The sequence below is a fragment of the Antechinus flavipes genome, chromosome 2 (genome assembly GCF_016432865.1).
Source record: "Antechinus flavipes isolate AdamAnt ecotype Samford, QLD, Australia chromosome 2, AdamAnt_v2, whole genome shotgun sequence".
In the NCBI taxonomy this organism is placed as follows: domain Eukaryota; kingdom Metazoa; phylum Chordata; class Mammalia; order Dasyuromorphia; family Dasyuridae; genus Antechinus; species Antechinus flavipes.
Genome location: NC_067399.1, coordinates 458,903,752 through 458,920,094, shown reverse-complemented (window position 1 = coordinate 458,920,094; position 16,343 = coordinate 458,903,752).

Sequence of the window (16,343 nt, the reverse complement as noted above, 5' to 3'; positions counted from 1 at the left end):
TTGTTGTGATTTCTGCTGGGATAATCAGATGTTTATTCCAAGTGATAATTTCTTGTTTGTTTACACTGGACTGCTGAAGATCAGGCTAGTGGCTGCTTGGCATTAAGAGAATTCAGCAGGGTGGCTGGTGATATCTAAAAGTTTGGAGGCAAAACTGGCACAGAGAGGTATATTCTGAGCCAGCACTGAACAGCAGGTAAAGTTTAAGCTGTATCTGCATTTAAACAGGGGAAGGAAAATCCCAGTTCTTAGGAGGCAAGGCTGGAATTCAGATAAGCTTGTGAGGATAGGAGTGGCCTGTTTTGAGCTAGCACAATGAGCTTGTTCCATACCAGCTGGCCCTGGCAGCATCAATCATAAAGCAGAACTTTAAATGAATCTTCTCAGATGGAGGAAATACCTTTCTCCTCTCCATCCATTATGTACAACCAAATGCGTTTTTTGAATGTATTTGACAATTGAACTAAAATACTTTAGCTTCTAACAGGGATCATAAATGTTGAGGGAAGTTTATTGCAATTTACATATATTTCCGATTTTCCCATGAACATCTTGAAGAGATGTGCCATGCATTTGATAAATTCAAAGCAGCAGTGCAACAAAATGAGGTTAATACTATTTTGCACTCTTCTTGCTCCTCCTGGCAACAACTCCTCACTGCATTACCCATATTTATTAAACTGCACAACGCCCTTGTGAGCTGGACACAGATTGTGCATTATTGCACAAGGAAGGAAAGTGATTTGTTTGCTGGGCTAAACAGAAATCAAATGGCCAAATTGGGAATATAATCTATGGTTCAGGCAGTCAGCAAGTCATTCTTTTAACCCCCGAAACAACTCTCAATAAAGCACAAGCCTGTTGGAGAGCTGATAGACTATAGTAAAACTGTTATAAATCTTCAAATGTCCCAGGACATTAGCCACTAGACATTATCACCACAGATATGTCTATCACTACCATTATCATTTAAATTCACAAAACTATTCTGTTACAAACATGTTAACTTGTTCTGCCTTCATGATAGTTTTTTGGAGGTAAAGTTACATGAGGTCAGGTTTTAGAATTGGGAGGGGCTTTACAAATCACCTAATCCAACTTCCTTGTTTTATGTACTAGGAAACTACAGTTATTTCCATTTTATAGAAGAGGAAATTGAATCTCAGAGAAATGAAGGCCCTTGATCCAGGTAACTCACATAGTGAATAAGAGAGTGCATACTTGCACTTGAACCCAAATCATCTTGCTTCAAGTTCAAGTTCTATGCTCCAAAAGAAAGACTACCATATAAAAAATAGATTAAATAATACTTATTTCAATGTCTTGTAAATCCTCAAGTATTATGATTAATGTTTCACAAATTCTTACAGTCCACTCATCAGTCAGAAATCTTGCTTAAGTATGCCAATTAATAATTATATTAATTGTCAGTAAAATCAAGAAGAGAAGGTCAAGGTAGAGGGGTTTGTGGGGGAAATCTAATTTTATTTTCTAAGTACATGAAAAGTCTTAACAAGAATGTGATAAATACTTATATAGTGCATCTAGGAAAACTGAATGATGAAATGGATTTGCATGAAAACCAAAAATATTTTGGATGGACAAAAAGAAAAAGGATATGACATTATAAGACTTTTAAGGTAGAGATTGCAATCATGATCATTTAGTCTAAGCCCCTCATTTTATAGATGAGTAAACTGAGGATCCAAGAGGAGTTTTTACTTGCTAATGAAAGGATCTTACTAGATTGCATTATACTTCAGGACATTGCTAATTGGAATGAATAACTAATGTGTATTCCTGAACCTTAAAAGCTTTTATAAGAGAGATTAGAGAACAATCTGGCCTGGTTTATTTAGACATTGACTTAATCTGAATGCAGAAGACCAGATTTAGCTATGCCTCATAGTCGGTTAGGAACTCAAAGGTTGTTGTCTCCTTGATAACCACTGAAGCTAACAACTTTCATCATCCATTAGTGTGATTCTGAGCATACAAACACTCAACTGTTCATTCGTGGAACAGATTTTCCTAAATAATCATATAAATGTTTATATACATATCTATCTTTTCATCTATTTGTATATACTCATATGCATATGTATATTATGCATATGTGTGGTCATGAATATATATACATAGAAAAGAAAATATTAACATTTTAGAGCTAGGGTACTCCACTGATCTCTAGTTCAGCCTTTTCATTTATAATTCAAAAAATAGATATCCATGCAGATTAAGTGACATATTTAGGCAATAAACATCTGAACTGGTATTTGAACCCAAATTTGATTGCAAAGTTTTTGTATATTTTGCCTTATAATACTGCGTCCCAAGAGATTTTTATTTTTTATAAATTCAGTAAAAAATAAGCAAAAGGAAAAGAAAAGAAAACCATTAGATAATGCTTATGATTTTGTACAGATTGAAAAGTTTCTTTTACTGAGTTAAGAGTATCAAAAATATCAGCAGGATTAATTTCTACTTGCATAGAGTTTTAATTATCCCTTTCCTCAACAGTCAGAGTCAACCCTTCTAATGTCTCTGCACAGTTCACATTTGGCCAAGAACCACAGTTCCATTTGGAGAAAGTCATATTAGATGCTTAAGTGTGCCTTTCTACATATAGATAATGATCAATATTCTCTATATTCTTATAAGTATCAAGTATTCTTACTTTTCCTTGAAAAAAACCTTGCCCCCCTTAAATAAATAAAAAAATATCTTCCCAAATTGCTAGTTTATTTTTAAGAATCACATATGTCTAGGATTGAAATTAGAAAGTAATATAACAATAATATCATTAAGCAGTTTAAACTTCATTAAGTCACAGTCTAAACTTCTTGCACAGCAGTGCTACATTTGAATGAATTCTCATTCATATAAATCTCAGCCACTACTGAATGTGCCTGTTTGAATGTAATCCTTCTGATTTATTTGCCTTGAGAATAAAGGGGGCAGAAGGTTAACAAGATTGATTAAGTAGTTTTGGGTACTTTAAATTATTTTTATTTTTGTTGTTTCACATTTTTTTCTTTTTCTTTTTAAAATTATTTCACTTTATGCCCTCTCATCCTGAAATACTACTCATTTATTAGCTCTTGTGTCTTTTCATTCTCATAATAGACAGAAATGAAGGTTAGATTATGAGAAAAAATATAGATGAACGTAAATAGAAGAGTGGTGCATTATGCTATGTGTTAAACTGTTTAAATGATAATGTAATAATTGATCTGGGGGAAAAAACTGTCTATTTCAGGCAAGTTAATTTCTCTCTTTGGGCCTCAGTTTATTCCTTTGTAAAATGAAGAATTTCAACTAAATGGAAATAAATAGAAGGCCAATTAATGTTCCTAATGCAAGGGGGTCAGATTTGTTATTCTAATATCATAGGGATTAGGTAGCATGAAATCCATGACTTCACTCTATCTCTGGAACATGAAAACAGAGGAGATGCAATAGAAATGTGGAAAGAGTAGCATTTAATATAAAAAGAAGTTCTAATATGAGGAAATCCAGAAACTATAGGGAGAACATTTGGATGGAGATAAATGAAAGCAGAAACAGATGTGATATTGTCATCAAAGTAAACATCAGACCACCTGGACAGAAAGAGGAGATAGATGAGGAGTCTGTAAAATAGATCACAAGCCTGGCAGGGAGTCATGCTATGGTAATGATGAGGGACTTCAATTATTTGGACATCTGTTGGAGCTTTCTTTCTGCCAAAAGCAGAGCAGCTAATAATTTCCTGGCTTGCCTAAATGGTAATTTTATCCTTCCAAAAGTGGATGAATCAAAGAGGGGAAATGCCATTCTGGACATGATTCTTATCAACCTGGAAGAATTATTTGTTGAAGAAGAAATAATTGCACTGAAGTCATCAGTTAACCTTAGAAATTGTTTATCTAGGATTCCTTCCAGCCCTGATAATCTGGACCCTAAGGCTCTATATTAGTTGGGATTCTACATTGTAACATTCCTTTTAGCCTGGAAATTTTATGTTCTAAGATCATTCCTGTCTCTCATGTTCTACAATCTACCCTCAAAGAAATGTGAATGCAGAACTTGGAAGCATTTGGAAAAGTATCTACTTCTGTACATTTTTAAATTTTTTTCTGAATATCTTTTGTGTCTCATATTGATATTTTGCTTTTCTACCTCTGAACTTATGCTCTTTGTTGCACCACTACCAAATTGCTTCTAAATGGCAATGTTCCCAAGTCATCATTCAGGCAATGGTCTGATTACTTGAATACAAAGGGATGCAAAATAGATAGAAAAGCCATTTCTATTCTTTACTAGTGAATCTTTATTATTCAACACAGAAAGGAGGATAAATCCACAGAAATGCCTCAGTAGCCCTTCATTTTTCACTTAGAAAAATGGAAAGATAGCAAAATTTAAAATCAAAATGCCTATCTGTTGAGATAATCTCTCTAGATTTTGGAACAGGGTATTACTTTTTGGCCCTATCTTTCAACAGATAGTGAATAAAGTGAGAGGCATTGTGTGTAGAGATGTATTACTTATAGATATAGTATGGATATATAGAATACAACCCACACAGATATATCATGTATATATTCATATATGTATATGGGAGGTAAAATAGAAACACAAAAAGAGAGACAGAGAAATGAAACAGAGAGATAGAAATGGAAATTTAAAAACAACAAAAAACAGAACTAAGAAAGATAAGACCTTCATAATATCTTCACAATCTACTCCAAATAGAGGGTTCAGAGACCAGTCGGGCAGAAGAGAGGTAGACATATTTCCTGGGAGTGAGTCAAGGAAGTCATTAGTGGGAGAAAGTTTCATAGTTATACTAATGTATGGCTCAAAGGCATCAAACAAATCAATATCATTTTTAAGCATTTTGGAAAAATTGGATCTTAATGAGTTCCACAATGCAATGAGATTTGAAAGGAAGGTTAGAAAGGTAGATGGGTCTGAAGAATGTTTTATGATAGAATTAAGCACACATTTGATGTTTCAGAGTGAATTGATGAACTCTTAGCTCAAACCCGGGATATTGAATTTAGTAAATGTATGATATTTCTAAGTCAAAGAAATATACATATTTTTGAAAGCCTACTATACATCTAGTACTATGATAGTAGCACAGTGCTAATAAAATCATTTTTATGAGCTTCAGGAAACTTGGATTTTACTTCTGATTGTGCTGTTATAATGCATTTTGTGTTTTCTGGCACATGTTTTCCTTCTATAAGCATTGAGTTTCCTCACTTGTAAAATGAGAAAGTCAAATTAGATGAATGTGAAGGCGATTTCCAGTTCTAAATAAAATTCTAGATTCAAAATAAATCCAAACGATCCAGTATTTGCATATCAACTATGCAATGGAAGCTTTGGATGGGGAGAAATCCTGGGGAAAAGAGATGATTAAACATCTTTGTGATATAGCAAGCACATGAATGACCAACTGAAGTTACAGAAATACAACGTCACTCCAGGGATTTCTGTAATAATATATTTAGTACTTGATCAAAATTGAAGAAATCTTTTATTTTATTTATAATGGCTTTTTTTTCCCATTTTAAAATTTATTTATTTTAACAAACTTAAAAAAAAAGTTGGGACAGAAAAATCAGAAAAAAGGTAAAACACATAGGAGAGGGAAAAAAAAAACAGAAAAAAGAAGTGAACATAGCATGTGTTAATTTATATTCAATATCCTTACTTCTTTTTTCTGGATGCAGAAGACATTTTCTGTCCAAAATCTATTGGGACTGCTATGGATCACTGAACCACTGAGAAGAATCAAATCTTTCATAGTTGATCATCACACATTCTTGCTGTTATTGTGTATAATGTATTCCTGATCCTGCTTGTTTCACTAAGTAATAGTATATGTAAATCTTTCTAAGCATTTCTAAAATCACTTTTTTCATTATTTTTTGAGGGGCAATAATATTCCATTACATTCACATACCACAGCTTATTCAGCCATTCCAAAATTGATGGGCATCTACTTCTTTTCCAATTCTTTGTTATCACAAAAAGAGCTACTACAAACATTTTTGCGCGTGCTTTTCAGTCTTTTTATGATTTTCTTGGGGTATAGACCCAGTAGTGGCACTGCTGGATCAAAGTGTAGGTACAGTTTTATACTCCTTTGGGGATAGTTTCAGATTGCTCTCCAGAATGGTTGGATCATTTCATAATTCCATCAACAATACATTATTGTGCTAGTTTTCACTCATCCCCTCCAAAATTTAGCATTATTTTTTCCTGTTATTTTAGTCAATCTGGGAGATGTGAAGTAATTTCAGAGTTGTTGCAAACTACATTTCTCTATTCAATAGTGATTTAGAGCATTTTTTTCATATGACTATAGATGACTTTAGTTGCATCATCTGAAAATTGTTCATATTCTATTTCACCATTTATCAATTGGGGAATAACTTGTATTCTTATAAATTTGACACAGTTCATATATTTTAGAAATGAGACTTTAATCAGAAACACTGGTTGTAATCTTTTTCCTTGGCTTTTTATGTCCCTTTTAATCTTGTTTCTGCAAAAAAACTTTTTAATTTAATGTAATCAAAGTTGTCCATTTTGCCTTTCATAATGTTCTCTAGTTCTTCTTTGTCATAAATTCCTTCCTTCTCTAAATAACTGATAGGAAAATTATCCCTTGCTATCCTAATTTGTTTGTGCTGTAATTCTTTATGCCCAAATCATGTACCCATTTCAACTTTATTTTGGTAAGGGGTGTGAGATGTAGGTCTATGCCCAGTTTCTGACATTTTATTTTCCAGTTTTCTCAGCAATTTTTGTCATATAGTGAGTTCTTAATCCAGAAGCTATAGTTTGAGGATTTATCAAATATTAGATTAATATAGCCCTTAGTTATTCTGTGGTGTGTATCTAATCTATTCCATTGACCTATCCATCTATTTCTTAGCCAGTCCCAAATGGATTTGATTACTGCTGCTTCATAATATAGTTTAAGGTTTGGCACTGCTAAGTCACCATATCTTGTATTTTTAAAATTTCCTTGATATTATTACTCTTGTTTTTCCAGATGAATTTTATTATTATCTTTTCTAGTTCTATAAAATGTTTTGACAATGTGATTGTTATCACACTGAACAACAACAACAAAAAAAACAATTTAGACAGAATTGTCATTTTTTATTTTATCTTAGCCCAGCCATAAACAATTGATCTTTTCCCAATTGTTTAGAACTGACTTTATTTGTGAGAAGTATTTTGTAATTTTGTTCATATAATTCTTGCATTTGTCTTGGCAGGTAGACATCCAAATATTTTATTTTCTCTATAATTATCTTAAATGTAACTTCTCTGTTTTATGTCTTACTGATTTGCTTTGTCAATAATATATAGAAATACTGATGATTTGTGTGGGTGTATTTCATATCTTGCAACTTTGCTAAAGCTGTGAATTGCTTCCAGTAGGTCTTTGGATGATTTTCTAAGATTCTCTAAGTGTATCATTATATCACCTGAAAAGAGTGATAGTTTTATTACCTCATTGTCTATTCTAATTCCTTTAATTTCTTTTTCTTTTCTCATTGCTAAAGCCAGCATTTCTAGAAAATATTGAATAATAGTTGTGATAATGGGCATCGTTGTTTCATTCATAATCTTATTGGAAATGCATCCAGCTTCTCTCCATTATTTAAAAAAAATATATTTGCTGTAGGTTTTAGATAAATAGTGGTTTTTATTTGTAAGGAAAGTTCCCTTTATCCATATGTTCTCTAGAGTTTTTAATAGGAATGAGTGCTGTATTTTGTCAAAAGTTTTTTCACCATCTTTTGAGATTGTCACATAATTTCTGTTGGTTTTGTTATTAATATGGTTTATTGTGGTAATAGTTTTCCTGATATTCCTGGTATAAATCCCACTTAGTCATAGTGTATTATCCTACTGATAAATTGCTATAATCTCTTTGCTAAGAATTTTATATAAAATTTTTGCATCAATATTCATTAGGAGATTGGTCTGTAATTTTCTTTTTTTTTTTTTTTTGACCCTTTCTGGTTTAGGTATCTATGTCATATTTGTGTCACAGAAGAAATTTGGCAGGATTCCTTCTTCACCTCTTTTTCCAAGTTGTTTACATAGTACTGGATTTAATTGTTCTTTAAATGATTAGGAGAATTCACTTGTCAATCCATCTGACCCTGTAATTTTTTTCTTAGGGAATTCATTAATGAGTTTTTCAAATTCTTTTTTCTAAAATGGGACTCTTTAAGAAGTGTATTTCCTCTCCTATTAACCTAGAAAATTTGTATTTTGTAAATATTCATCCATTTCAGTTAGATTGTTAGACTCACTGCCACACAGTTGGGCAAAATAGCTAATTATTTTTTAATTTCTTTGTAATTGCTGGCAAGTTCACTTTTTTTAGTTTTTGATCTGGTGATTTGGGTTTTTTCCTTTGCTTTTTCTGATCAAATTAAGTGAAAGGTTTATCTATTTTGTGAATTTTTTCATAAAACCAACTCTTAGTTTGATTAGTTCAATAGTTTTCTTAGTTTCTAGTTTATTAATCTCTCCTTTGGGTTTTACAATATATAATTTAAAATTTAATGGGAGTTTTCAATTTTTTCCTAGCCTTTTTAGTTACATTCTTAATTCTTTGATCTCCCCTTTCTCTATTTTATTTACTTAGCTATTTAGAGATGTAAAATTTCCTCCTAAAACTGATATGGATGCATCCCATAGATTTTGATATGTTATCTCATTATTGTTTTTCTCTTGCAAGAAAGTGTGGATTGTTTCTGTGATTTGTTTGACCCACCCATTCTTTAGAATTAGATTATTTAATTTCTAATTGTTATTTAGTCTATCTTTCCCTGGCCTTTATTGAATATAATTTTTATTGTACTGTGGTCTGAAAAGGAAGCATTTACTATTTCTGGGTTTTTGCATTTGATTGTGAGATTTTTATGTCCTAATACATGGACTGTTTTTTTTGTAGGTGCCATGTACTACAGAGAAAAATGTGTATACCTTTCTGTCCCTATTCAATTTTCTCTACGTATCTATCATATCTAGTTTTTTAAGGATCCTATTAATCACCCTAGTTTCTTTTTTGTTTATTTTGTGATTAGGTTTGTCTGATTCTCCAAGGGGAAAGTTGAGGTCCCTCACTATAATAGTTTTGTTGTCTTTTTCTTCCTGTCACTGACTTAAAATTTTCTCTAGAAATTTCCCTGCTTTACCACTTGGTGCATACACACTGAACATTGTTACTGCTTCATTATTTATGGTACCCTTTATCAAGCTTTATTTTCCTTCCTTACCTCTTTTAATAAGATATATTTTTACTTTTGCTTTATCTGAGATGAGATGTGCTATCATGCTTTTATTTTTACTTCAACTGAAGCATAACAAATTTTGTTCCAGCCTTTTACCTTTACCTTTACTATTACACATAATGAGTATGTGTCTATCTATATTAAATGTGTTTCTTGTAAATAATGTAGTATAGGATTCTGTTCTGCTGTTTGTTTCTGTTTTATGGGAGAGTTCATCCCATTCACATGAGCAGTTATGATTGCAAGATCTATATTTCTCTTCATCCTATTTTATCCCCTGTATATTTTTGTTCTTTGTTTCTCAAATCATTCACACTTAAAACCCAAACTGATGAGACCAAGCTTCAAACAATGCTCATTCTCCTCCCTTCCTCAATTGTAATAGATCTTTTGCACCTCTTCATGTGAACTAATTATCTCATTATACCTCTTTTTTCCTCTTTTTCCAATACAGACCTTTTCCCATCCCTTTGTGTCTTTTTCATTGAGGTCATCACATCAGAGACCATTCACAACTACATTATCAGTCCATGTAATGCTCCCCTTTGTCTGCCCCATAAACAATTCTCAAAAGTCATAGATGTTGTTTTCCTATGTAGGGATGTAAACATTTTAACCCTTAAATATATAAATTTTCTCCTGTTTACATTTTTATGGTTCTCTTGTGTCCTGTGTTTGCAGATTAAATTTTCTGTTTAGTTCTGTTGTTTTCAATAGAATTGATTGAAGGTCTCTTGCTTCATTGAATCTCCATCTCCTCCCCTGAAAGATGATGCTGAGTCTCTCTACACAGTAAATTTTTGATTGTAACCCCAGGTCCTTTGCCTTTCAGAATATGGTATTCCAGGCCATCTGATCTTTTATTGTAGAAACTGTCAGATCTTGGGTAATCTTGACTGGGTAACTCCTTGATATTTGAATTGTTTTTGTCTGATAACTCGCAATAGTTTTTTCCTTGAGGTTATAGTTTTGGAGTTTGGTAACAATGTTCTATGAGATGCACCTTGTGGGATCTCTTTCCAGAGGTGATTGATGGATTCTTTCAATAAGTATTTCTCCTTCTGTCTCTAGAATACTGGGGCAATTTTAGTTAATGACCTCTTATAGAATCCTATCCAGGTTCTATTTTTGGTCATGGACTTCAGTTAGGCCATTAATTTTTAAATTGTCTCTTCTGGATCTATTTTCCAGGTTGGCTGTTTGACAATAAGATATTTCACATTTTCTTCTATTTTTTTCAATATTTTTAGTTTACTTGACTGATTCATGCAGCCTGTGAGCTTCCATTTGCCTTGTTATAGTTTTTAATGTGTTATTTTCTTCAGTTATCTTTTGTATCTGTTTTTCCAATTGTTTTATTCTACTACTTGTGGGGTTATTTTCTTTAGACAATTCTTTTCCTTCTTTTTTCAAATTCTTGACTCTCTCATGTTCATATATTTTCTCATTTTTTCTTCTACCTCTCTTTTTTGCCTTTCTTAAAGCATTGAAGTCTTTTATAAGCATTTGTAAGAAAATTCTTTGAGCTCAAGACCAATTGACAGCACTCTTTTGTGATTTCTTTTTTGTACGTTTTGTTCTCATCCGAGTTTGTGTTTTGGTCTGCCCTGTCATCATAGTAGCTTTCTGTGGTCAAAGTTCTTTTCTGTTTCTTGCTCATTTTCTTTCCTTTTCTTTTTACTTTTTTTTTTTTTTTTTTTTTTTTTACTTTTAAGGTGGAGTTCTGCTCCTAGGGTAAAGGTGATGCTATTCCAAGTTTCCTGTGCAGCTCTGAGACTTGGCTTTGAGCACAGGGGCCCCTTGTGTTTGTAGGGGATAATTTTGCCTGTTCTACTAGGTAAACTATTTGGTTTCCCAGAGTTTGTCTTCTGAGCTGGGACTGGAAGTTACCCAACTGATTTGCTCCTCTACTGAGCCAGGACTGAGTGTCTTAGTTGTTGATTTGCTGTGGGCAAAATGCTTTCCCAAAGTATATCTGGCCTAGGCTGAACATCCTTTTCGCCCCAGTGAAACTAACATGTCTTGAAGTTGTTTCAGTCTATATTAAGCTGGAGAGTGGTTTCATTCCATCAGACTCTGTTTAGAGGGTTAGTTTCATCTGTTTTTTGTTTTTTGTTTTTTTGTTTTGTTTTGTTTTGTTTTGTTTTGTTTTGTTTTGTTTTTTGTTTTGTTTTGTTTTGTTTTGTTTTTTTGGAGAAATTTGGAGAGCTCAAACAGCTTCCTGATTTTTTTTCTGCGATCTTCTATTTTGAGTTTTTTCAATGCCTATTTTGCTCTCAGATTCCAGAATGGCAGAGCAGTTTTCTTTGATAATTTTTAAAAAGATGCTTTCTAGGTCCTTCTTTTGATTTTGGTTTTCTGATAGTTCCATAATTCTGATATTCATATGAGTAGAAATGGTTTTGATTTTTTCATCTGAAAATTTTCTGTTCATATCCTTTGAACACTTATGAATTGGAGAATGGTTTGAATTCTTATAGATTTGAGTCAATTCTCTACAAATTTTAAAAAGAAAACTTTATCAGAATCCTTGGATGTAATTTTTTCTCCAGTTAATAGCTTCTCTTACCTGCATTAGTTTTGTTTGTACAAATACCTTTAAAGTTAATACAATGAAAATTTTCCATTTTGCATTCCATAATGTATTCTAGTTATTTGGCCATAAATTCCTTCCTTCTCCTCAGATCTGATAGGTAGACTATCCTTTGTTCTAATTTGCTTATGTTATCACTATATCTAAATCATGAAATCATTTCAATCTTATCTTGGTAGAGGGTATTAAGTGTGGGTAAATGCCTACTTTCTCCCATACTAATTTCTAAATTCCCCAAAAATTTTTGTCAAATAATGAGTTTTTATTTTATTTATTTATTTTTATTTTTAATGGGCATTGCTTTCTGAATCATGTTGGTAGAGAAAAATCAGAACAAAAGGGAAAAACCATGGGAGAAATTAAAAAAAAAACCAGAAAAAGAGAAGTGAACATAGCATGTATTGATTTGCATTCAGTCTCTTTGTTCTTCTTTTGAATGCAGGTGGCATTTTCTGGGCAAAGTCTATTGGGATTGCTTTAGATCAGTGAACCACTGAGAAGAACCAAGTCTTTCATAATTGATCATTGCACATTATTGCTGTTATTGTATACAATGTATTGCTGGTTTCACTTCTTTCACTCAGCAGCAGTTCATGTATTTCCAGGCATTTCTAAAATCATCTTGTTCATCATTTTCTATAGGATAATAACATTCTATTACCTTCATACACCACAATTTCTTCAGTCAAATGTCCTAATTGATGGACATCTAATCATTTTCTAACTTTTTTCCACCACAAAAAGAGCTACTACAAACATTATTTATGTGAGAAATGTTTTGTAATTTTGTTCATATATTTCTTGCCTTTTTCTTGGCAGGCAGACAGCCAAATATTTTATTTTTTCATAGTTATTTTAAATGGAATTTCTCTGTTCTATCTCTTGCTAATAGGCATTTTCAGTAATATATAGAAATTCTGATAATTTGTGTAGGCATATTTTACATTCTGCAACTTTACTAAAGCTGTGAATTGTTTCCAGTAGGTTTTTGAATGATTTTCTAGAATTCTTTAAGTCTATCATACTGTCATCTGCAGAGTGATAGTTTTTTTTCCTCATTGCCTATTCTTATTCCTTTGATTCTTTTTTTCTTGCTGCTAAGGCCAGAATATCTAGTAAAATGTTGAATAACAGTGATCATAATGGGAATTCTTGTTTCATTACTGATCTTACTGGGAATGGATCCAGTCTCTCTCCATTTCATATAATGCTTGCTATAGGTTTTAAATAGATATTGGTTATTATTTTAAGGCAAGCTCCCTTTATCTATGTGCTCACTAGTGTTGGTTTTTTTTTTAATTTTATTTTTTAATTTTTTTTTATTTTTTAAATTTTTATTTTTTATTTAATGATTACTTTATATTGACAACATTATTCCTTGCACTCGTTTCTTTTCCGATTTTTCCCCCTCCCTCCCTCTACCCCCTCCCCTAGATGGCAAGCAGTCCTTTATATGTTGGATATGTTGCAGTATATCCTAGATACAATATATGTTTGCAGAACCGAACAGTTCTCTTGTTGCATAGGGAGAATTGGATTCAGAAGGTATAAATAACCCGGGAAGAAAAACAAAAATGCAGATAGTTCACATTTGTTTCCCAGTGTTCGTTCTTTGGGTGTAGCTGCTTATGTCTGTCATTTATCAATTGAAACTTAGTTAGGTCTCTTTGTCAAAGAAATCCACTTCCATCAAAATATGTCCTCATACAATATCGTTGTCGAAGTGTATAATGATCTGCTGGTTCTGCTCATTTCACTTAGCATCAGTTCATGTAAGTCTCGCCAGTCCTCTCTGTATTCATCCTGCAGGTCATTTCTTACAGAACAATAATATTCCATAACATTCATATACCACAATTTACCCAGCCATTCTCCAATTGATGGGCATCCATTCATTTTCCAGTTTCTAGCCACTACAAATAGGGCTGCTATAAACATTTTGGCACATACAGGTCCCTTTCCCTTCTTTAGTATTTCTTTGGGATATAAGCCCAATGCTCACTAGTGTTTTTAATAGAAATGGGTGCTGTATTTTTTATCAAAACCTTTTTCTGAATCTACTGAGATTATCTATGATTTCTGTTTTTTTTTTTTTTTTTATGGGTATAGTTGACTATGGTAACAGTTTTCCTGATAACAAACTAACCCTGCATTACCTGTACAAATTCCACTTGGTCTTAATGTATTATCCTGCTAATAAGTTTCTGTAATCTCTTTCCTAATATTTTATTTAAATTTTTGCATCAATATTCATTAGGGAGATTGGTCTATATTTTTCTTTCTTGATTTTGACTCTTTCTGAATTAGATATCAATGCCTTATTTGTGTCATAGAAGGAATTTGGAAGCACTCCTTCTTTTTCTATTTTTGCAAATAGTTTACATAATATTGAACTTGATTGTTCTTAAATGTTTTGTAAAATTCACTTAAGAATTCATCTGACCCTGAAGATTTTTTCTTAGGGAGTTCATTAATGACTTGTTCAAATTATTTTTCTAAAATGGGATTATATAAGTAATTTGTTTCCTTACCTGTTGACCCAGGCAACTTATATATTTTTTGTAAATATTTATCCATTTTGGTTAGACTGTCATATTCATTTTGTGATCTCTTTCAGGAGGTGATTGGTAAATTCTTTGAACTTACCCTCTGGCTTATCAGGGCAATTTTTCTTGATGATTTCTTGAAAGATAGCTAGGCTCTTTTTTTCATCATAGTTTTCTGGTAATCCAATCATTCTTAGATTGCCTCTTCTCAACCTATTTTTCAGGTCAATTATTTCTCCAATCAAGTATTTTACATTTATGTCTGTTTTTTTCATTTTTTTGACTCATCCATGATGACTCATTGAGTCATTCACTTCCATTTATTTAATTCTAATTTTTAGAGAATTATTTTCTTCTTTTAACTTTAGGGAAAAAAATCTCCTTCTTTGGCCAATTGGACTTTTAAATGAGTTGTTTTTTTTTTTTATTTTTTTTATATTTCACAAATTCTGTTCTTAAAGGATTTGTCTTCATTTTCCATTTCATCAGATCTATTTTGTGAGGATTTATATGCATTTTTCATTTTACTAAATCTATATTTTAAGGAATTTTCTTCAGATAAGTTCTGTGTTCCCTTTTCTAAACTTTCCTTCAAAGTTCTAATTTCCTTTCCCCATTTTTCTTCTAATTCTCTTTTAAGAAAAGTTTGGCATTCTTCCAAGAGAGCCTTGTGAGACAGAGATCACTCATTGGGGCTTCATCTGGAGGCATTTTGTCTTTAAACTTTTCAGGGTTTGACATCTGTCCTTCTCTGTCTCCATAAATGCCATGGCCAGTGCTCTTTTTGCTATTTTGCTCATTCTTAAAGATTGAGGTCTGCTTTTAGGAAAAAAAGGAAATTGACCCAAGGTTCCACTAAGGAAATTCTATTTTTAAGTAGTTTCCCTAGCTATTGTCTCTTTTTTCATAATTCTCTTGTTTCATTCTCATTTAATCATTCAATCAATGCCTATAAAAGCATTCATTCTGCCTTTATAGAAAAACTTTCCCTCAAAGGTCATTCACAATAGAACCTTCTACCTTCTTTTTTCTCAATCTATTCTTAACTCGTTATATTCTGGCTTCTGACCTTATCATTCCACCAAAACTACATTTTCCAAAATTTCTAATGATCTTTTAGTTGTAAAATCCAGTGGTCTTTTCCTAATTCTAATTATCTTTCACCTCTCTGTACTGCTTCTTGAAACTCTCTTCTGCCTAAGACTTTGAGAATCTTTTCCCTCCTATTTTTTCCCTTCCTATCTGACCATATATGTCCTTTATGATTTTGTTCTGAGTCCTCTTTTCTTCTCTTTCTATCCCTTGGTGACCTCATTCACTCCTGTGAATTTAATTACTATTTTTATGCTGATGATTCTCAAATGTATTTTTTTCTGCCCCAATCACTCTGTAACTTTAATCTTACATCTCCAACTGCTTTTCAGTTTCAACATTTTGAACTGGATGACCAATAAGCACCTCAAAAATAATATATCCAACTAGAATTCATCATCTTTCTCCCTAAACCCTTCTACTCCACCTTTCTTTTTACTATAGAGGGCAATACCATTCTTTCAATCCTTCAGGATTGTAACCCGAGAGTCATTCAGGATTTCTCACTATTTCTTACCTCCTATATCAAAGCTGTTGTCAAATCTTTTGAATGTGCCCTCTTTTCTTCTTTGATGCTGCCACAACTGTCACAAATCTTCATCACCTCAGATTTTAATTAATGCAATAACCTTTCAGTTGGTTTTCCTGCCTTATCTCTTCCTACTCCAGTTCCTTCTCCATTCAGCTTCTAAAATGATTTTCCTAAAATTCAGGTTCAATCAAGTCAATAAAGCTGAATGGCTTACTATTGTCTCTAGGAGAAAATATAAAATGATCTGTTTGGCATTC